Raw genomic sequence first — 23,820 nt, forward strand, 5'->3', positions numbered from 1 at the left:
CAGGTCAATGGTTGTAAGAAAGCCATTGTTGCCAAAATAAGTGGACTACTGAAGACTGAAGAGGGTCTTATGGACTGATACATTTTTTAGCTCTTCTGTTCATCACACAAGGTTTTTGTATACTGTTTAGTAGGTGAAAGAATGGTTCCCCAATGTGTGATGGTGTATCACTGGGGCTCTTTTGCTGCATTCAGAGTCGACAAATAGTGAGAGACACTGTCAGGGCTAGACTCAGCCCTTCCTTCTCAGAGCTTTGTGCTCAGCTGTCGGTTAGTTGGTAGTAATCTTCATTCCACAGTGACTCACCTGGTCTTCATTTCCTGCTCGTCAGCTAGCCTTGCTAGCTATTTAAACTGCCTGGATCAGATCTCCTGTACCTTCGCCTGGTTAATATATTCGGATACTCTCTGCTGTGTTTTCCTGTTAAAGACTTTCGCCTGGCTGACTTCCCTTCTGGTTCCTGATCCTGGTTACTGCCTCTACTATGCTGATCTCTGCATTCCTGTTTCACTGGCTTGTTCTGGCTACCTGCTCTGGTTACCAAACCCTGGCTATGTCTGCTCTGTTTGTATCATTTTACCATTTTATTAAAAGTGTGATTTTTACTGCACTTCTGTCTCAGTCTGATTCATGGTTGCAGGCAATCCACTTATTGATAATATTTTTTTCCAGATTGGGTGAGCAGAATCACAACATGGATCAGTTTGCCATAGCGTTATGGATGCTCCTGATTCGCACTGCTCACCTGGATCCTCCCACTGAGGCTGTTCCAGTACAACCTGTGTTGCAGGCCATCTCTGCTGCTGCTCCAGTCTCTGTGCAGGCAACCACCTTGAATATTCCCTCTATAAGAGGTATGCCTGGTTCCACTCCATTTCCCCAGCGATTTGGGGGAGATCCAGTTGAATGCAGAGGGTTTTTCAACCAGGTTGGTATATAGTTTGAAATGCTGCCCCAGGCGTTTCCCACGGAGAGAAGCAAGGTAGGCTTTGTGGTTTCTTTGCTTTCTGAGAGAGCCTTGGCCTGGGCAAACCCTTTATGGGAGATGCAAAACCCTGTCGTCCTGAGTTACCCAGAGTTTGTGGTTTCCTTTAAATGGGCATTTGACGTTCCCACATGCTCCACTTCTGCTGCCAAGAGCCTCATGTCCATCAAACAGAGTATGAGAACTGTTGCTGATTACGCCATTGCCCATGGTTTATTGGGCCTGTCTGTATTCTCCGTAGGATCAACCCAGTGGCTTACACTTTAGACCTTCTTTCTAATATGCATATTTCTAATGTATTTCATGTCTCCTTATTAAAACTTTTGGTATGCAACCGCTTCACCACGTAGGCACCACATCCTCACCCAGTTCAGATTGAGGAGTATGAATTACAATCTATCATTGATTCCCGTAGGTTCCGTGGGTGCATACAGTACCTGGTTCATTGGAAAGAGTACAGTCCAGAGGAATGCTCTTAGGTCTCATCCTCGGACGCACATGTTCCTGTCCTCCTCCGTGCTTTCCATAGATGTTTCCCCCTCAAATATGGTTTTCCTGCGAGGGGGAGGGGTTGTTGAAAAGGGGGTACTGTCAGGGCTGTGCTCAGCCCTACCTTCTCAGAGCTCTATGCTCAGCTGTCAGTTAATTGCCAGTACTCTTCCTTCCACAGTGACTCACCTGGTCTTCATTTTATAGTGGTCAGCTAGCCCTGCTGGCTATTTAAAGGGGTTGTAAAGGTTTGTTGTTTATTTTCTAAATAGGTTCCTTTAAGATTGCTTTGTTGGTTCACTTACCTTTTCCTTCGACTTCACTTCTAAATGTTTTTTTTCTTTGTGTTCTTTGTCTGAATTTCTCACTTCCTGTTCCTCCTCAGTAAGCTGATCTGGCTGACTAAACACCGTTCGGATGACGATGTGAGTTTACTGAGGAGAAACAGGAAGTGAGAAATTCAGACAAAGAAAAAAAAAATTTAGAAGGGAAATTGAAGGAAAAGGTAAGTGAACCAACAATGCACTAGCTTAAAGGAACCTATTTAGAAAATAAAAAACAAAGCTTTACAACCCCCTTCAAACTGCGTGGATCAGATCTCCTGTGCCTTCGTCTGGTCAACATAACCAGATAGTCTCTGCTGTGTTTTCCTGTTAAAGACTTTTGTGTGGCTAACTTCCCTTCTGGTTTCTGAGCCTGGCTACTGCCTCTACTATGCTGATCTCTGGATTCCTGTTTCACTAGCTTGTTCTGACTGCCCGCTCTGGTTACCGAACCCTGGCTACGTTTTGACTAAGTTTGCTCTGTTTGTACCATTTTACCATTTTATTAAAAAGTGTGATTTTTACTGCACTTCTGTCTCAGCCTGATTAATGGTTCCTGACAGACACCCTGAACAAAAACCACAACCACAGAATTTAGCATCATCCTACAGCAAGATAATGACCTAAAACATACCTTCACACTGTGTCAGAACTACCTTAGAAGAAAAGAACAAGATGGTAGGCTTTAAATCATGGAGTGGCTAGCACAGTCTCCTGACTTAAACCCCATCGAGCTGGTTTGGCAGTGAGTAAAAATGTAAAAAAGCAGCTCTGGCTATGTTGATTGAATCTCTGCTAATGTCCCTTACTAACTCACCAAATCAGCAATGCAGTGCCACTCCTCTTACATGCTAAATGATGTCCAGCATTACTCCACTTCTTGTGAGTCCAGGACATCATCCTAGAGAGGGGCCCATGCCCATATTTGGGCTTTAAGGCCTTGCACACCTAGGGCACACAATGTACATTCCTCACTTCCATGCATTAAACTGAATGGCTTATTCATGCGGGTACTTTCTTTGTGAACCAAATAATCTGTAGCGCTACCCCGGGAGGAGCCGCTGCTGTTTGGTTGGGTCTTTTGGTTGGGTCTTTTTGCTTCTAGAGGTAGTAACTGAACTAGCCATCACACCTAGAGTTTACAATGGTTTTATTGGGCAAAGGTATCTTGCAAAAGGAAGAATAGGCAAGATAGTAATTCACTGCAATATATTACAATTTTGCCAAACACAGAAATATAATGGAGGAACCCTATGGTTCTACGGAACTCTGGTTGAGAAAGGCTGCTCTATCCAAAACATAAAAACTTCTCTCTGGCACTGAATGAGTTAATATGCCCTTTTCCATTACCTTGCCCTGAGGCAATCTCCTGGCCCATAAAGTGTTCTTATAGTAGACTGTCACAAAAAAATATTAAGAAAATTGTGTACTGTATAGAAGTCATGCTATGATACATAGTAATAGGCTGTGGAACGTGATATTTTCTAAGGAGATAATGCGTAGACTTTGTCATGAGCTCCGGGCATAATTTAGTTACAATGCCAAGATAACACTGAAATGATATATGACCCAAGAGCTACACAGGGTTTTTATTTTCTCAACGGTAAATCTTAAGTGAAGAAAACTCAAAGTCACCTTTACTATCTACAAATGGGTACCAAATGTATATACTAATTAAAAGCTTTTACATATGATTATCCGAAAGATGCCTGTTAAATTGTTTTACCTCACATCACCTTTGGATGGCTGAAATTAAGGCTTCCAGCACAATCAAGCAGCTCTCTAAGCAGTAATTGGTTTCTTTGTATATAGGGGCATAAATATAACACTATTAGGAATAACCACCATTATCAAAGTTAATTACAAATTAAACCTTGCATATTCTGAAATCTCCAATGGGAAAATGAGCAGATGCAATGATCTGTACCTATGCAAGAAGACAAAATCAGTGTACAGCCTTCAGACCACCACATAAACAGATAAAATCAAACAAGGAAAACAAATCTAAAGAAAATTTAGAGTATAAGGGCCAATTCACATTAGTGCAGTCTGCTGAGGTATGACTAATGCACATTATACCAGGTTATGGCAGGTTGCATTAAGGCAGCCCATTCATGTGAATGGGCTGCCAACTCATCCCAAGGGACCAAATATTGATCCTGCCTTAAAGGAGAAGCATAACCAAAGCTTTTTTGGCTGTACTTCTCTTGGGGGGTCACAGGAGTGCACTTACTTTTGTTCTACTGTGACTCAGCGGGAGCTGATTGGACAAAGCAATGCCATGCTAGGGCAAGATCCCAACAATATTGTCGGGATCAACCTCTCTGCCTGATTGATAGCAGGATCCACCTTTCAGTGTTCTGCTGAGAGCCAGAGCCAGCTGCACCTTCCCCCTCTCAAGCAAAGAGCGTGACTGACAGTGACGGTGAGGGATCAGCGGTCAGTTCTCGATCTTAGAGTCAACGTGGACAGCTGAAGCATCACACAAATGTAAAGCATGGAGACGAGTATATATGTGTGCTTTTTAAAAGCCCATACTTCTCCTTTAAGTTTGTGAGTGCCACACACTACAATGCAGGGTAGTCCAATGCAGTGCCCTGCAATGCAAGTGCACTGGGAAGGTGCATTGGGGTGTTTTTACGAAAAAATGACACCAACACACCTAACATAACTGCAGAACAGTGGTGTGAAAAGGCCATTGCTGTTTGCCAAGGTAAAATAAATGGCTAAATGTGAGCAAGTGTGAAGGTTCTATGCATCATTTGACCAGCAAACAGTTGCATTTTTCAGTGTGGCTGTATTATAATGCATTGCATAGTAATAATTTTCATAAAATGCAGCTGCTACAATGGAAAAGTACTATTAGCTAAGTGATGATGACGTTGCCTGTAATAAAGTAGAAAAACAGGCACTGTGGCTGACTTAGATCTTGTTGTTTGATAAAATCAAGTTGGTATGTCCCTGCCTTTCATGACCTTAAATGACTGTTGCATAAAATATCTGTTTTTTAGCAGTTTTTGTTGTTAAAGCTAGACTCCGGTTTCAGTCTGTTTTGAATACTTAAATGATGGGGAGGCTTACAGTCACTGGTTAGAGCTTCTACAGTGATCACTACGTCTTCTGTGTCTTGTGTTGAGCAGCTTCCCTTCTGTGCACTGATCACAGGAGAATGCCCGTTAAGCACTGCTGCCATTCACAGAATGCCTTGTATTTTTTAATGAATACAAGACAGTCTCTGATCGGATGAGTTGAGGATGTGTCTGTGACATCACTGCCCCTCCTCTCCACCAGAGATATGGGTATTTATTACAAAATACAAGACATTCTGTGAATGGCAGCAGTGCTAAGCGGGTAATCTCCTGTGGTCAGTGTACAGAAAGGAAGTTACTCAAAACAGGACCAAGAAGACATAGCAATCACTGTAGTAGATAGTAGCTGACCAGTGACTGTAAGCTTCCCCAGCAGCCCTTCAGGTATGATATATGCATAATTACATTGTGCCAAGCTGGATCATACAAGACTAGTGGCGGAATTACCAGGGTCGTACCAGTCGCACTTGCGACTGGGCCCTGTCATCACACCACTATAGAGGGGGCCCACCGCCAGAAGGTTCTTCTGCTAGTTACCCAGAGGCAATGATGGGTGAGTGTACTATCACTACAAAGCTGATCGCTCACCCAGCCCACGGAGTTTGCAGCTGCACCGTTTACAGTATTATCACAGCCACAGTAACTGCACAGTGGATCGCTCACCCGGAGCCATCAGGAGGCAGAAGCTGTATACTTTTGTCAGCCGACCAGTCAGGTAGAGTGAAGGGGGAGGAGCCAGGGGACGTCTCAGACAAATGAGGAAAACCCCATCTTCGGACAGTGTCCTAGAGACATGAAAAGGGATCCAGAGCATGGAGTATAGAGTCCTAAGCTGACACTGAAAGAGCAAGTGAAAGTGAGTAACAGATCCCAACCCACACCAATGCTGCTACTGATCCAATCACCCTCCAGCACTACCACTTCCCCCATACAGCACTGGCACTACTCCCATCCTACCCTACCACCACTGTCACACTGATCCCACCCACCCTCCCCAGAATCTGCCAGTGACCCCAACACCCCCCTCCCCAGCATCTGCCAGTGACCCCACCACCCCCCTCCCCAGCGTCTGCCAGTGACCCCAATACCCCCCCCTCCCCAGCATCTGCAAGTGATCCCACCCCCCCCCAGCATCTGCCAGTGATCCCACCCCCCCAGCATCTGCCAGTGATCCCAACACCCCCCAACATCTGCCAGTGACCCCACCACCCCCCCGCCCAGCATCTGCCAGTGACTCCAACACACCCCCCTCCCCAGCATCTGCCAGTGACCCCAACACCCTGCCCCCCAGCATCTGCCAGTGATCCCAACACCCCCCAACATCTGCCAGTGACCCCACCACCCCCTCCCCAGCATCTGCCAGTGACCCCAACACCCCCCCTCCCCAGCATCTGCCAGTGATCCCAACACCCCCCCAGCATCTGCCAGTGACCCCACCACCCCCTCCCCAGCATCTGCCAGTGACCCCACCACCCCCTCCCCAGCATCTGCCAGTTACCCCAACACCCCCCCTCCCCAGCATCTGCCAGTGATCCCAACACCCCCCCAGCATCTGCCAGTGACCCCACCACCCTCCCTCCCCAGCATCTGCCAGTGATCCAAACACCCCCCCAGCATCTGCCAGTGACCCCACCACCCTCCCTCCCCAGCATCTGCCAGTGACCCCAACACCTTCCATCCCCAGCATCTGCCAGTGATCCCAACAACCCCAGCGTCTGACAGTGACCCCACCACCCCCCTCCCCAGCGTCTGCCAGTGATCCCAACACCCCCCTTCCCCAGCGTCTGCCAGTGACCCCACCACCCCCCTCCCCAGCGTCTGCCAGTGACCCCAACACCCCCCTTCCCCAGCATCTGCCAGTGATCCCAACACCCTGAACATCTGCCAGTGATCCCACCCCCCCAGCATCAGCCAGTGATCCCAACACCCCCCCCCCCCCCAGCATCTGCCTGTCATCCCAACACCCCCTAGCATCTGACAGTGATCCCAACCACCCCACCCCCTTCAGCATCTGACAGTGATCCCAACCTCCCCCCACCCTCTGCCAGTGATTCAATCCCTCCCCCCCAGCATCTGCTAGTGATTAGTCCACCCCCTCCCTCCTAGCACTGCCCCTGATTAATTCCCCTTCCCTCCAGCATTACCACTGATCACATTATCACCAGCATTGCCACTGATCCCATCCACCCTAGCAGCACTGTGTCCAATCCCCCACACAGCACTGCCACCAGGGGCGTAACTACAGGGGTCACAGTGATATGGCCTCATGCTCTACGGGGGCCCATGCTCCAATGTACACCTCGATAGGAGGAGTGGCATATATAGAGGAACTGATATAGAGATTGATTCCTCTATATGCCTCCCCCCTCCATTCCTCCTATCCAGCTTCTTTCTGCTGCTCCTGTGCCCCTGTCCTCTGTCCTGGCCGCCCTGCAGTATTGCCGGGGGGATTTGTCAGGATGGAGAGCAGGGAAAGGTTTGGTAAATATGTCATTTACCGGCCCCTTCCTTGTCTGAATGGACAGAGGCAGGGATCTGTACCAATCACTGACTCTGTTCATTCATAACTATCTTAACTATGCTTTAGTTTGTAAATGAAAGGGAAGATTCTGTGCAGCTGAGGTTGCAGAGAAGGAGATTGGGAGCTCACCAGTGGAACATCAGAGGTCTGTTTAGACCCTTGATATCTTACCAAAGCCCCTCAATGGGGCTCCTAAACAAAATGTAAAAAAAATAAGAAAAAATTGTAAAAAAATAAAATAAACAGTAAAAAAAATAATAATAAAAATAATAATAAAAAAACTACTGACTACCAGAGTCACAAAGGTTACACTTGCGACCGAGCCCCGGCGTTCCGCCACTGGGCTTCGGGAGAAGGGTCCCAGGCTCATGAGATGGGACCCCATCCAGGAGTTGGGGGGCCCTTCATTGTTTCTTGCACCGGGGCCCTGAAGGTTCTAGTTACGCCTCTGTACAAGACATTCCATGAATGGCAGCAGTGCAGAGCAAGTGACTCCCTAGGGTCAGCGTGCAAACGGGAACTTGCCGGGCACAGGACCCGAAAGATCATGGTTATTACTGTAGTACATCTGACTACTACAGAGATTGTCAGTAGAGTTGCCACCTCATCCCTTTAAAACACATAATAAGGTTCAGTGACTGATTAAGGTTGTAATTAAACTCACTTAGGGCACTTTCACACTAATTTTAGTGGAGCTTTACCGCTGTAATTGCGGCACTTCAGCAGTATTGTTAATTGATGGCAGGGGTGGTGGAGGACCAGTGTGTGCACTGCCCGAAAGATGCTGCTTGCAGGACTTTTTCTAACATCTTGCAAGCACACCGGACCAGTATGAAAGCACTGAGGCTTTCACACTGCGGCTGCAGGGGAGGTGTTTTTCAGGTGCTTTACAGGTTCTATTTTAAGCCCAAAAGCACTTGAAAAACGCCCCATTGTGAAAGGGGTCTTAGTGCCTTATCTGCATTATATTAGCCCCAGAACCTGTGTAAATAATATGTGTTCGGTTTTAAAGGGATGAGGTGGCAACCATAATTGTCAGCTTCCCCAGTGGCCCATCGGATATGAAATATGCATACTTAGGGCCGGTTCACACAGCGAGCCGCGGCGAGGCGTCTCCGACTTACCTCGCCGCGACTTGCGGGGAGCTCAGCGGCGACTTGCAGAGGACTTCTGCATAGAAGTCAATGCAAGTCGCCCCCGAAGTCGCCCCGAAGTAGTACAGGAACCTTTTTTCTGAGTCGGAGCGACTCGAGTCGCTCCTCTCAGAACGGTTCCATAGTACTGAATGGGGGCGACTTGCGGGAGCGAGGCGAGGCGAGCCGTGTCGCCTCGCCTCGCGTCGCAGTGTGAACCGGCCCTTACAGTATATTGGTCCAATACTGACACTAGATTGGACCATCGTCCATATGAAGTGGAATCACTTTTACCATTCTTAAAGCTGTCTGCAGTAGATACGTTCAGGCCAGGGACCAAGAATATTCACTAACCAATAAGAAGTTGTGCACTATGCCATACCACCCACAAGGCAATAGGGCATTTTAGAGGTTCAATCGCACCCTTATACAACTGCTGAGAGACTTAGCTCAAGAGAAACAAAGAAAATGATCCTATTACTTAGCCTAAGTGGTCTGGAAATACAATCACGCGATACATTCTTCAAAAGGTACAATTTTTTTTTTTGATTGCACACTCAGGGAGCCTACGGACCCATGGGCCTGACTGAAGAACATAAAAACACACTTACTCCCTGGATTCTGAAGTGGAAACAATTCCTGTCTGAAGTCCAGCAGTTCATTAAAGACTATTCATGGGTGGAGCAAGGAGAGTTGGAAGTGTTAAACTTTGACCTTTAATCAGGGGACAGAGCACAAGTCTAACAAAAGGTGCCCACCAGCATAGAAACACCATGGGAAAAAGTCCCTGGAGTTGTCCTACAACAGCATGTTCGAGATGTGACAGTCTCTGACATCCACAAAAAAGAACTCCAAAAGAAAAATGAAGATGTTCACACCATAAACTCCATAAACCTATCGAGACCCATAGAGAGTCTCTCATAAGGGGGTTTATAAAGATCCTGTAGAAGTTTGTGAGCCACAAATGTCTCTGCCACCAAACATTCAATGGTGATTGCCTTCTGTTCTTCCACCGTTATCTCCAACTTACCCCAAGAGGAATGATGGAATCTAACAATATTCCACAGGCAAGGGGTCACTCAGTTCAGGTCCCTGCTCCCGCTGTGGAGACCCCTGAAACATCATCTGCTGAAATGCCTGAAGACAGAGAAACATCCCCTCTTGTCATTCCACCTGTCCAACTGAGACAAAAACAGACTATGACGTGGACTCTGTCATGTTACAATCATGGAGGCTGCCATTGCTAACATTTCCTTTTACAATTGCTAGTTTCCTTGGAACAAGTATAATGATAAGGAATACTTACACTAATAGGTTTGTTGTGGTTAGATGACTCAACAGTACTTTACTCAGGCACAACAAGGCAACTAATATTTTCTTTGGGACGCCAGTAATAGAAGTTCTCACACTTCTCTCATGAGAATGTTGCTTTAGGTAATAAGTGCAAGCTAAACACTACAATGATTCTGCAAGGCCATTAGGCTGTCCTAGTGTATTTTCTGCTGTATATGACTCTATCTGAATTCCTGGATTTAAGCACTTGATTTATTTAGGTTTTTGTATATTAACACAATATCACAATTTAGGTAATGCATTTTGATTACACATCACATAGGTTTTTGTATATTAACACAATATCACAGTTTATGTGATGCATTTTGATTACACATATTGCTATGTATATAGACATTAGGGGAACCACCACCCTGGATGTGCCCGATTGTATCTGATCTTGGAAGCTAAGCAGGGTTGACCCTCGTTAGTTCTTGGATGGAAAACATTGGGGGTAAGATCTTGGTGATTCATAGGATTATTTTTCATTACTATTTATTTTTATCATTTTAGTTTTCGGTTTGTGAGCGCTGCACTATATACCTATATTTGTTGTGCCGAGTGTAGCACTGACCCCCGAAGGAGCTGCTAATTTGAGTTGGGCCTGCACTGTTATGAGAAACCCCCCTTCTGTGTAACTCGGTCCCCTTGGCACAGCTGCTGTGCAATAATAATATAGTACAATATAAACAGTATAAGGTACCTGTACCGATCCCTCAGGATCCTTTGGCTCCACCTGGTCGGGAAAAACACTAAACCTCACACTTGTACTCTTAACCAGAAATACTTTTACTGAAAGTATAGCAAATAAATGGTTACAGGGATTGTACTGTCGTCCCAACGTAGGACGTCAGTACAGCATGAATCAACAGTCAGATACAATAAACAATATGCAAGTATATTATCATCTAGACCTGGGAGCTCCCCTTACTTAAAGTCTACGTGAGGCCTCGCTAAAAGTATTTCCTCCTTTATCTTCTTTCTTCACTAGCTTAAGTGGTTCCTCAAGTAATTGTAATCCAAAGGGGTAAGTGGAGAAAGTTAACTTAGAATACTCCAGGTATAACTCCAGGAACTTGTAATCACACTTGGGCGCTAAAGTGAACTGGGCCTTAAGCCTACTAAATGTCAGTTGCTCAGTTACACTTCCGTGGAACAACAGGTTCCTGCAAGGCCTGTGAGTAAGTCTAACTGCCTGCAATAGTATTAAACAGTGGGCTGTAACCCGCTTACCAACTGGATCAGAGTCCAGGGTTATGGCTTTGGTCCGATAATTGCAGCTTGTTCCCGCTCAGGCTGGGCCAGATGATCTGTGTTGCTCCGCTGACTGGATCGGGTCTTCCACTACTCAGACAAGCGTCTCCGAACCTCGTCAATCTGATCACCCGCACTCAGGCTGGTTAGCACCCCGCGTGACTATCTGCCAACGTGTCTGAGAATCTTTCTACACAGTTCCAGACAGGCAGGCAGCGTGGTCCCAAGAGGCCAAATAGGCCCGCTGCAGCTCTTTTTATCCCTACCCAGCATGCACTACGTATCAGAGTGTTCATGGGTAGGTCACACAGACTCCTGGGTAACAAAGGTCGATCCTCTTATCAAAACAAACATAATTTCCTGTCAAAGTCTTTAGTGTTTTAGAATCACCATATCTGTACATTACCAGATTGTATCAATAGATGGCTCCAGATACTGAACCATCGCAATGTCCACAGGTTTAGCATTGATATAAACATAATTACATTAATACACAATTATATCCCCGCTACACGAGTATCTAGGCATAGTGTCAACAGCTAATATATGTATAGATTCACCTGAGCGCAGATATTTCACTTTTACTTTCAAAGCCATTAACTTCTCTATAGGAGAGAGATCAGATCATAATGCAAAGGCATGGAAGGACATTCAGTAGCTGTCACCATTCAATATTTGGCTAAAGCTATGTTTCCTGTTAGAGGTGGGGGAGATGTCTCCTGTGTCCTGTTTCCAGATACCAAGTTCAAAAAGAAAAAGCAGAAAACAACATTAGTATCAAGTCCTGAGATAACAAGGCCTTTATGCCCTGAAAAGGTAAGGCCTGGAGGAAAAGACCGAAAGAAATGGATGGAGAGGGGCAATGACTGGAGAAAAAGGGGAGTGGTGGACAAGGGTGGAGTACCAAAAGTTTAAAGGCTGCACAAAAGTTGGGGGTTTTGACCTTATTGGTGAGGCTGAACAGGAGGCTGAACAGGACTGGTGGGGTCTGAAGCGTGTTGTAGGCAGGACAGTCTCAGGGTATTTCTGTTGGAAAACGGCAGACATCAGGCAATCTTCCCGCCCTCCCTCCCATGTATTCATTGGTTTATATTCTTCCTGTTACAGATGGTTCTAGTCTGGGGATTGGGTGTGTTTGTCATAGCAGCTGGCAGGGTTCAAGGCCCTACAAGGTAAGCAGTAGTTAAGGTGAATAGGTTGTGACCCGTCTTGGGTACAGCTCCCCCTAATTTGGTATCTTTATGTTAGCTATTGAGTACCTGACTCTGTCTCTAAATTGGTGGGGTGTGGCTAGATTTTATGGGTCCATAGGTATACGTTTTTTTTTGCCTACAAGAACCTTGAGACTCAAGTTTACATTCAATCTGTTGTTCATAGTTTGTTGTATATATTTGGAATTTAATATTGGTTATTTATTTGTTATTTATATTTTATTCAATAAAGTGGCTGCTATGGCGATTAAAATCCCAGTTGGTGTCAGTGTGCTTTATTTGGTGGCAAGGTAGGATGGTGTTTGTGGCCAGGCAGCTTGAAGGGCCTAACTGCATCTTTTTTTTACCCTAGCCAAGCCTCAGCCTACAGACTTATAAACTCAACTTTCACAACCAAATTAGTCCAGTCATATCTATTTTTCTATTGCATTATGTCAGCTTCTTTTCCACTCATCCCCTAACAAACTATATTTAGAATGTCCTTTGACAGAGACAAGGTGATCTCTTTAGAGTTGGCAATATTTCTTACTAACTGTTCTTGAGGACAATATTTTACCTAAAGCTTTTATTTATACCTCCCTATTTACTTATGTGACATGTCAAAATATTTCATTTTGTTGATCAAACACTTTAAATAGTGTTCAAAGGCTAAATGCAAGCCAAGTACATTTTCCCGATTGTGTCATCATGTCTGTCTCTTGTGCCCGTCACCAACTGTCATCAAAAATCTTCAGGACAGAGGTGAAGAGAGATATGTATTAAGCACTCCAACATTTCAGGGAACATAGAAGCTTTATGAGTAAGAAGTCAATTAATCAAAGAATGGCGGAACCTGTCCAGATCGTAAAAAGAATTCCCAGAACATCCAGCAATTGAAGAGGCTACTTAACTGCACACATTTCTCTGGGCTCAATAAATTTGCTATCATGCCTTTGTACGGTTTTGCTCAGCAGAAGATTTCATTAGCAGATAATATTCCCTAAGTGTAAAGTTATTTTATTAGTAAAACAACTTGTCACACAATGTGGTAAAACCGTTCTGATTAAATAAGCGTTTATAAAATAAATGGAACTTTTTGCTATAAATCTGTCCTTAAAAAAAATATATGATATACATATCACAATATTGCCTCTGCTGCAATGAAATCCCAAGCACTGTTGTCAGCCTTAAATTCCACTTCCCCTCTGCCGGAGTACAAAACACACCCTTTATTTTCATAACATAAGTTGAAGGTGTTCTGTAGTCCAACACAGAAGAACTCGGTTTGGTTCGCACCAGAAACTGCGAACAGACCTACAATTCGCGTGAACTTTAGAACCCTATTAAAGTCTATGGGACTCGAACGTTCTAAATCAAAAGTGCTAATTTTAAAGGCTAATATGCAAGTTATTGTCATAAAAAGTGTTTGGGGACCTGGGTCCTGCCCCAGGGGACATGTATCAATGAAAAAAAAAGTTTTAAAAACGGCAGTTTTTTCGGGAGCAGTGATTTTGATAATGCTTAAAGTGAAACAACAAAAGTGTAATATTCCTTTAAATTTCGCACCTGGGGTGTGTGTATAGTATGCCTGTAAAGGGGCGCATGTTTCCCATGCTTAGAACTGTCCCTGCACAAAGTGTAATTTCTGCAGGAAAAAAAGTCATTTAAATGCACTCGTGGCTATAATGAATTGTCGGCTGTCATGGTTTTGCAATAGTTTGCTTATCTGTTTCCATGTGTTCATCTCTAGAAACCAGCCGACCCTCATCTGACCCTCATCTGACTGCTTTTGTAATCCATCCTCTGGCATGACTCCACCCTAGCTCCTATCAGGGAGCTCTATATTAACCTGTGCACTGCAAGCCAACCCTGCTGATCAACCTTTGTGTGTTAGCTTCCTGTTACCTGCCGTGTACTCTTCTGTTGTTCCGTTACCGACTTTGGCGTGTCCTTGACTATCCCTGTTTGCCTGTGATCCTGACCTTTTGCCGTGTCCCTGACTGTTCCTGTCTGCTTGTGGCCCTGACCTTGGCTTTGTCCCTCACTATCCCTATCCTCCTGTTGTCTACTGTGGGTGTGAGCTGGGGGACCCTGGGGGTCGCGACCTGGAGCCAGTTGCAGCCAAGTCCATCCTCACCACTAGAGGGGCTGGTGAACACCTGCTGGCTCTTAGACTCCGTGCCCCAGGGAATCTTACGCTCTAACCTCAGTGGGATCTGTCTCCCATCTGCAGCAGTCAGCCGTAGGGTCCACAACCTTGCGGTGCACTCCTGATCCCTACGGTGTGCATCTGTCACCTCGCCTCAAGGTGACCTGACAGTTTGATCAGCCATGGACCCTGCTGACGTGCCGCTTCCTACAGTCGATCCGTTGCAGGGCTTAGTTCGCAGACTTGAGACCCAAGAATCGCATCAGACCCAGGTGATGCGATTCCTTCAAGACCCGGCTTTCTGCTTCGAGCAGCTACAGGCTTCCTTGGGAACCCCGAACCTGCAGCCTCAAGTACAGTCAGCAGCTGCACCTATCGCACCAGTCGCATCCACACATGCATTATTACTGCCAGCTCCGTCCCGTTTCTCTGGGGACTCCAAGGCTTGCAGGGGGTTCCTTAGCCAGTGCACAATTCATTTTGAACTTCAGCCCCAAAACTTCCTGTCCGATCGGGCAAAAGTAGCATATATCATATCCCTCCTATCCGGCGAGGCGCTAGCTTGGGCTGCCCCCCTGTGGGAACTGAATGATCCAGTGGTTTCTAGCCTGTCTGATTTCTTGAAACTTTTTCGGAATATCTTCGAGGAAGCGGGTCGTGTCTCCTCAGCGGCTAGCGCTCTTTTACGTCTCCGTCAAGAGTCTGCGTCTGTGGTACAGTATGCTCTTCAGTTCCGTAGCCTCACAGCTGAATTGAGCTGGAATAATGAGGCCCTAGTTGCAACCTTTTTACATGGCCTCTCTGATAGAGTGAAGGATGAATTAGCAGGAAGATCCCTTCCTGCTGATCTGGACAGTTTCATCACCTTGTGTAACCAGATCGATATTCGCTTTCAGGAGAGGGCCCAGGAAAAAAGATGCCAGCACTCCCCGTTCTTTAGGCAGCCTGAGCTCCCAGTCCCTTCTCTTTGATCCGAGGAGCACCCCCTGCCTGCTGAGGAACCTATGCAGTTGGGCCGGACTAAGTTATCTCCTGAAGAACGCGCTAGGCGCAGAACTCTGGGCCTATGCCTCTATTGTGGGGCCAAAGGTCATTTCCGTGACACTTGTTCTCTTCGTCCGGAAAAACGCTCAGGGCTAATACATCTGGAAGGTGGAGTATTAGACCCTGAAATCTCACCTTCACCTTCTCGTCTTCTTCTTTCTGTGTTGCTTCATGTCGGTGCTTTTTCTCGTTTGGTCTCAGCACATCTGGATTCCGGAGCCGCTGCCAATTTCATGGATTGGGAAACTGCATCCTCCATGAGACTTACCCTTTTGCCCCTTACAACGCCATTGGTGGTCTTGGCGATTGATGGCACGGTTCTCCCAGGGGGCCCTATCTGCTTCCAGACTCTTCCTGTTAAGATGTCAGTAAGGACACTCCACCAGGAGTGGATATCCTTTCTTGTCTTTCAAAAAGAGCAAAAACACTGCGCTATTCAAATGTGTAACCAGTATACAAACAGCAGCTAACACAACATCTAGGTGTGCAAATGTGACATAATAAATTTTGTGAAAAACAGTGTAGCGCTTATTTGTTTTTACCACATTACAATGTGACCAATGTAGTCACTACATGTATCAGACTATGCAAAGAAATAAAAAAACACACATTTAAACATTCATTGCTGTATGTGCAAAGCTAGAATGTCCAGACAAATATATGAAAAAATGTGTCCAAAGAAAAAATGGAACAAACAACATGGAAACAAGTGAAGAGTTCTCCGAATTTTCCAAAGTATCTGTGTGTGATACGATGAAGTGAAGACAGTCCTACACCTTCTCCAAGGAATAATCACACAATCACCACGTGAACCCTCCACCGCATAAAATGGGGGCTTACCAGATTTAATAGATCCTACTCAAAATTATATTTGGAGGATCATATATGCTTGTAGATATACATAGGCTGTTTTTGGGGTGTTGTCCTTCTCTGAAAGACTTTCAAGTGTGGCTATTTCCTCTGCGGTATGTCTCCATCCACATAAATCATCATAGGTAGTGGGATAGATATAAAGGAAGAAAGCAGGGACCACAATAGTGTAACTCCGTTTTTCGTTTCAAGTAATTTAATAAAAAATTATCAAACTCACGTGTACAAAGAACATAAGCGCTTTTTCAATAAAATCTCAGGCTGCAGTGAAGTCCCGACGCGTTTCGTCTTAAGCAGACATCATCTGGGGTACAACTTCAAGGCAGCCCTCCAGTATATATAGCCAGACCCTCAATCAGGCCTAGATTTCCTCCATCAGTGTCACCACACATCATTTCCGGTATCCAACATGGCCGCCGGCGTGCGTCCCACGCCTCTTTTTAATAGTGTGAATGGTCTGGTCAAATAACTGGTACATCCCATACTCTTATGTATATTGGACGAATCACTTCCGTGTATCTAAACAACAAAGGCGAACGTCCTAACGTACGCCAGCAACGTCCAAATGGAACGCAGGCATAAACACTGAAATGTTCAGCCGATCTTTTAACCTCAGCGGAAGTAAAATAAACGTGACCCCCGCGTATCTCACGAACGGAAGTGGTCAGCCTGGAACGTATGTCAACATCCCGGCGCCATAACGTCACTTCCGTGTCCCCGTACTCGAAAAATAAAAAAATAGACGTGTAAAAAGACGCCATCTCTGAGGTATTATACAGATCAGCACAAGAACAAATCTCTTATATATATTAAATAGAAAAAATATAGAGTGTATATTCTGAGCTGAGGGATGTATCTGGTAGAAAAAATTTGATAAAAAATAAGTAAAAAAACTATATGAATAAAAAACCTTAAACATTCGGACGCTGCATCCAATAGGAACACAGTGCCTATGATCACATATTAGCTTGTGTAACCATATTTCCCAGGAAAGGTAAATTAGAAGGCAAATTTCGCAAAAAAGTTTTTTTCTAGTAATTTTACCCAAAGAAATTGTTATAATCTACATAAAGGTATTAACTGAAAAATAAGTAAAAAAATATGACCGAATCAAATCGGATAGGCGATTATCACATCGTAACACTCTTATATGAACGATGGCCTACGCAAGAAAGGGATTTTTATTCTAATTTTAAAAATTGGAAAAAAGTTAAAAATATATAAAAAAAACAAAACAAATATAATCATAAGTTTTGAAGTATATGTATATATGTTCAAATATGGCACTCTGTTAATATAATGGCCTAATCGAAAGGAGACCGAAAGCAATATGTGCTAACATATTAGGTGGACCAAACCCAAGTCATCTTTAACCATCTACAAGTATACACAAAGTACATTTTCCCACATATTCCTACCGTGTACACCAAAAAAGGAAAAATGAAATAAAGATAAAGATATAGATAAAAGAGATGGACAAACCTCGACTATCATCAATGAATACATCCATGTTGCACACCAAGTCCAAACCAACCGGGGAGTGGGACCCAACGCCATGCATCAACCATCGTCGATGAATGCATTGATGTCCCACTCCACGTTTAGACCAAACGGGAAGTAGGACTTAATAGTGTATATCCAATACGTCTCTAACTTGGATACGCCTCTGGTCATGGCACCCCCCCTCCAGGGTGGCGTATACTTATCAATAATCAAAAACTCTGTTCCTGTAGGATCACTGTTGTGACACTGCTTGTAGTGTCTGGGGACAGTGTGTTTTGAATCTTTACTCTTGATAAGAGATATATGTTCGCCTACCCTGATTGCAAATGTCCTGATTGTCCTTCCTACATATTGCTTGCCGCAGGGGCAGGTGATTAAATATACCACATACCTGGTATCACAAGTGCAAAAAGGCTTAATACTATGTGTCTTATTAGTAGTTGTAGAAATAAATTCCGTGGCCTTACGTCTCCCCAAGGTATTGTATCTACATACACTGCACTTTTTACAGGGGTAGAAACCCGTCATGTTGTGGAAAAAGGATGGACGATTAGGTGGATCTAGGATATTGGGGGCTATACTATTCTGTAGGGATGGAACTCCCCTGAAGAGTATCTTCGCTTGTTCGGGTAGCTTGGGGCCCAACACAGAGTCATTTTTTAGTATACTCCAGTGTTTGTTTATAATAGACTTGATCTGTCTGTGCTGTGATGAAAACGTTGTTAACATAGACCATCTATAAGTATCATCAGGTGCATTTTGTGTTTTCTCAACAATGAGGTCCTCTCTATTGGTTTCCGCAACTTTACATATTTCCCTATCCAAAATTGCTCTATCATACCCCTTATCTTCAAATTTCTGCCTAAGGTTTTTGGCTTGTATTCTGAATGTCTCTAGATCTGTACAGTTCCTCCGAAGACGTAGAAACTGGCTTCGTGGAACCGAATTAAGCCACGCTCTGTGGTGGCAGCTATCTAGGGGAATGAAGCTGTTCCGATCTGTTTCTTTAAAATGTGTTTTGAACACAAATTTATTGTTTACTATTTCAATTTCTAGATCCAAGAAGTTGATCTTAGAGGTACTCATCTCTAGTGATAAAGAAATACCCCTATCATTGTGATTTAGAATATCAAAAAATTCCCTTAGTGATTCAGGTGTGCCATTCCATAGGAGGAGGATGTCGTCTATATATCTTGCCCATAAAACCAACGAAGGGCTATGATGGGCATAGACGACATCCTCCTCCCACTTTGCCATGAATAAATTGGCAAGACTGGGGGCAAATTTGGCCCCCATTGCTACACCTCTCTGCTGTGAGTAATAATTCCCATTGAACCAAAAATAATTATGCTCGGTTGCAAACTCGAGCAGTTCAATGAGGTAATCACGTTGAAATGACGCTAGAGAATCTTCTTGATCCAAAAAATAGCGGACAGCTTCTATACCCCTTCTATGTGGAATGCAAGTATATAAAGAAGCCACATCTGCTGTGGCAATAATGCATTCATCCTGGGGAATTATATTTGCCAATCTCCTAATTGTCGCTCCTGTGTCCTTAAGATACGAAGGAGTTTTTTTCACTAAAGGTTGCAGATAGGAATCTATATATCGACCTATACGTGAGGTGATAGAATTGATACCACTCACTATAGGCCTGCCGGGAGGATTAATCGCATCTTTATGAATCTTTGGCAAATAATATATAGTGGGAATTCTTGGAGCAATAGGGATCAAAAACGATTTTTCTTTCTTATTCAAAATTTTCGAGTCGTATCCCTTCTCGACAAGGCTCTTAAGTTGTCTTTTGTAAAGACTTGTGGGATTGTTGGGGAGTAGTTTATATGTCCCCGGTTCTTCTAATATCCTGCACATTTCAGATTTATACTGTTCTTTGTCCAGAATAACAATCCCGCCGCCTTTGTCGGCAGGGCGCACGACTACCTCCTTTTGTTCACACAAAGAGTTAAAGCCGGCCTGTGAGAGGGTGGACCTATTCACATGTTTAATGGGAAGTTTCTCTAGGTCACCGAGTACTAGGTCTTTAAAAATTCTTACCGCCTGAGCTATAGGTACAGGGGGTACAAATAAAGACGGGTTAGATAACCCTGAGTGTACAGTGCCAAACGTGGCTGCTGTATACCCTGTTCTAAATGGATTGGTTGTCAGATATCTTTGAACATTGATTTTCCTAATAAATTTGTGTACATCTATGAAGGTGTTAAATTTATTAAGACGTTTGGGGGGTGCATATTTTAATCCCTTATCCAATACAGATAACTCTGCTTGAGAAAAAGTTTTTTTACTTAGATTAAAAACACCCTTTCCCATCAAACTCGCCTTCTTTTTCCTCCGTTGTAATCGTTTCCCCCCTCTGCACCCTCTCTTAGATCCTGGCCTCTTTTTTTGGTGTATGGATCCTCGCAAAAATCCTGATTTCTAAAATTACTATTAGGTGGATTGTATGTAGATGGTGTATAGGCATTATTTCTAGTTTCATTGTCTCTCTGATCCCTTAATGGAGAGAACCTGTTATATGTAGAAATTGGAGCTGCATTATGATTTTGAGACCCCGCATAATACGAATTCGGGGGGGCACGTCTAGGTGACGGAGAGTAGTATGATGTCTCATTATAATCTCTAAGATGGTAATCATCGCGGTTGAAGGGACGTCCTCGATTGGACCTCCTTCCACCTCTTTTCCCCCGATGATTACCTCTCCCCCTCTGTGGCTTATTGGGAGTATGGGGATTGAAATGTTGTACTGTATACTGAGAGGGTGGTAGGCCCTCATCAGGATGTCTCTGTACAGCATCAACGTAAGACATAGGGGGTCTGACTTCCACAGGCCTCATAGTAGAACCAACATCTTGAGGTCCACTTGGGGGTTGTGTGTCCATCGTGGATGTGGTTTGTAATGATTTTTGCCAACTAAACACATTTCCTGTCTTATAATCGTTAATGTCTCTAGAATATTTTTTCTGTTTTTTGTACTTCTGTTCCCTGTCCTCCTTCTCTAAATGATTTAATAAGTTAGCTGAAAGAGAATTATATTCTGGGGTATTTTTGAAACCTCCAAGTTTATCTCTAAGTTCCTTAATTTCTTTGTCTAAAAGTCCCAACCTATTATTCTTTCTGGTAGTCAAGAAGCCTAGAAGGTTAATTCCGGCTTCATTAAAATCCTTTCTTGTCTTGCCTAAGGCTTCATCTCCTATCATATTAGGTCTTCCTTGGTTACGGCTCCATTCTCCACACGTTGACTGGTCTGCTGGACAGATCCTGGCTTGGGGTTCCTCCTGTTCCTCTTCCTGCCTACTCAAGGGTACCCCAAAGCAGAGACTTCCTATTACCACCATCCCAGTATCTTCTGCTCTTCCCGCTGTATATAGGGATCTCTGGGATGCGTCCTGCAATAGTAGGACTGATGCACTCTCTAGGTCATGTGGTACTCTGGATGAGGGGTCCACCTATGAACCTGAGTCGATCATTCACTCCAGTTCGCATAACCATTTACCTTTGCCTGTCCCTAATCTCCCTTGGACGCACAGCCAGGCTAACTTGTCTTCAAGTTCCACAGTTGCTATGCCCTGTGATGCGATTGAGATGGTCGCTACACTTGACAATACTATTCAGTCGGCCTCTGCACCAGTTATGCCAGTCCAGCCCATGCCCAATGAGCTTCCTGCTTCTTGTTCAGGACCTTCTGTGACTCGGCCTCACCCTACTGCTACTATGTCCATTCAAACCCATTTAAGAGGCTCAATCCATCCTTTGGATAGACTGCCTCATTCGGCCAGGAGGGGTTTTCAATATGTTTCTCAGGGTTCTCTACATTCTGTTTGTGTTTCAGCTATCCAGCTTGACTCTTGTGACATGTCACCTTCTAACCAACCTGACCTCAGGGATCCACTGACCTCTGCCCAGTCTGGTGGTCCTGTTATGGATGCCCAGCTCATCTTTAAGGGTCTGGGGGACCCTGCTCAGGCTCCTGATCTTCTCATGCCCTTACCCATTGCTAAAGAGCCTTTAGTCCTTGGGCCCTCTCGTCCTCTCCCTACCTCGGTTCCGGTCTCTGAGGATAATCTAAAATACGAGGTTAGTCAAGTTTTGGATTCCCGGCTCCATAAAGGCATTCTTCAGTACCTCGTACATTGTAAAGGGTTTGGCCCTGAGGAGAGGTCTTGGATCACTGCACCTGAGGTCTTTGCTCCTAGTCTGTTGAGGAGGTTCCATCTGGAGTTTCCCTTTAAGCCTGGACCCAGGCGGGGGAGGGGGAGGTCTCGTAAGAGGGAGGGTACTGTCATGGTTTTGCAATAGTTTGCTTACCTGTTTCCATGTGTTCATCTCTAGAAACCAGCTGACCCTCACCTGACTGCTTTTGTAATCCATCCTCTGGCATGACTCCACCCTAGCTCCTATCAGAGAGCTCTATATTAACCTGTGCACTGCAAGCCAACCCTGCTGATCAACCTTTGTGTGTTAGCTTCCTGTTACCTGCCGTGTGCTCTTCTGTTGTTCCATTACCGACTTTGGCGTGTCCTTGACTATCCCTGTTTGCCTGTGATCCTGACCTTTTGGAGTGTCCCTGATTATTCCTGTCTGCTTGTGGCCCTGACCTTGGCTTTGTCCCTCACTATCCCTATCATCCTGTTGCCTACTGTTGGTGTGAGCTGGGGGACCCTGGGGGTCGCGACCTGGAGCCAGTTGCAGCCAAGTCCATCCTCAGCACTAGAGGCGCTGGTGAACACCTGCTGGCTCTTAGACTCCGCGCCCCAGGGAATCTTACGCTCTAACCCCAGTGGGATCTGTCTCCCGTCTGCAGCAGTCAGCCGTAGGGTCCACAACCTTGCGGTGCACTCCTGATCCCTACGGTGTGCATCTGTCACCTCGCCTCAAGGTGACCTGACATCGGCTCCCCGTAATACAGACAACAGTCATTGAAAAAAAAAGAAAAAAAATGCGTGGGGTTCCCCCCAAATTCAATTAGCAGGCCCTTCAGGTCTGGTATGGATATTAAGGGGAACCCCGCATCCATTTTTTTTTTTTTAAATGATGTGGGGTTCCCCCCAAATATCCATACCAGACCTTTTCCTGGCAGGCCGCAGGAAAATAGGGGGGACGAGAGAGCGACCACCCTCCTGAGCCATACCAGGCCACATGGTCTCAACATTGGGAGGATGCTTTGGGGGTCTGTGACCCCTCAAAGCACCATGTCCCCATGTTGATGGGGACAAGGGCCTCATCCACACAACCCTGGCCGGTGGTTGTGGGGGTCTGCGGGCAGGGGGCTTATCAGAATCTGGAAGCCCCCTTTAACAAAGGGACCCCCAGATCCCGGCCTCCCATTTGAAATGGTAACAGGTACATTGTACCCCTACCATTTCACAAAGAAAGTGTAAAAAATTGTTAAAAAACACACAGACACCGTTGGGATAAGTCCTTTATTAAAAAAAAAAAAAAGATTCCAGCGGTGGTAATCCACTCTTTGTATCCTGATCTCTTCTTCGGGGTCCAGCGATGGGTGATCTCTCCCAATGACGTCCAGCACAGCGCATCCTGTCTCCACCAGAGACACCGCGAGACAGTGGCCCCATCCTCCTCAGCTAAGGCCTGTCAAGCTGCCGGGATTACCGCAGTGTCTCCGGTGGAGATAGGATGCTCTGCGCTGGACATCATCGGGAGAGATCACCCATCGCTGGACCCCCGAGAAGAGATCACCCATCGCTGGATACCAAGAGTGGATAACCATCGCTGGAATCTTTTTTTTTTTAAATAAAGGCCTTATCCCAACGGTGTCTGTGTGTTTTTTAACAATTTTTTACACTTTCTTTGTGAAATGGTAGGGGTACAATGTACCCGTTACCATTTCAAACGGGAGGCCGGGATCTCGGGGTCCCCTTGTTAAAGGGGGCTTCCAGATTCTGATAAGCCCCCTGCCCGC

The sequence above is a fragment of the Lithobates pipiens genome, unplaced genomic scaffold, assembly GCF_037356315.1.
Source record: "Lithobates pipiens isolate NorthernLeopardFrog02 unplaced genomic scaffold, aLitPip1_a1.2 Scaffold_16, whole genome shotgun sequence".
NCBI classification, from domain to species: Eukaryota; Metazoa; Chordata; class Amphibia; order Anura; family Ranidae; genus Lithobates; species Lithobates pipiens.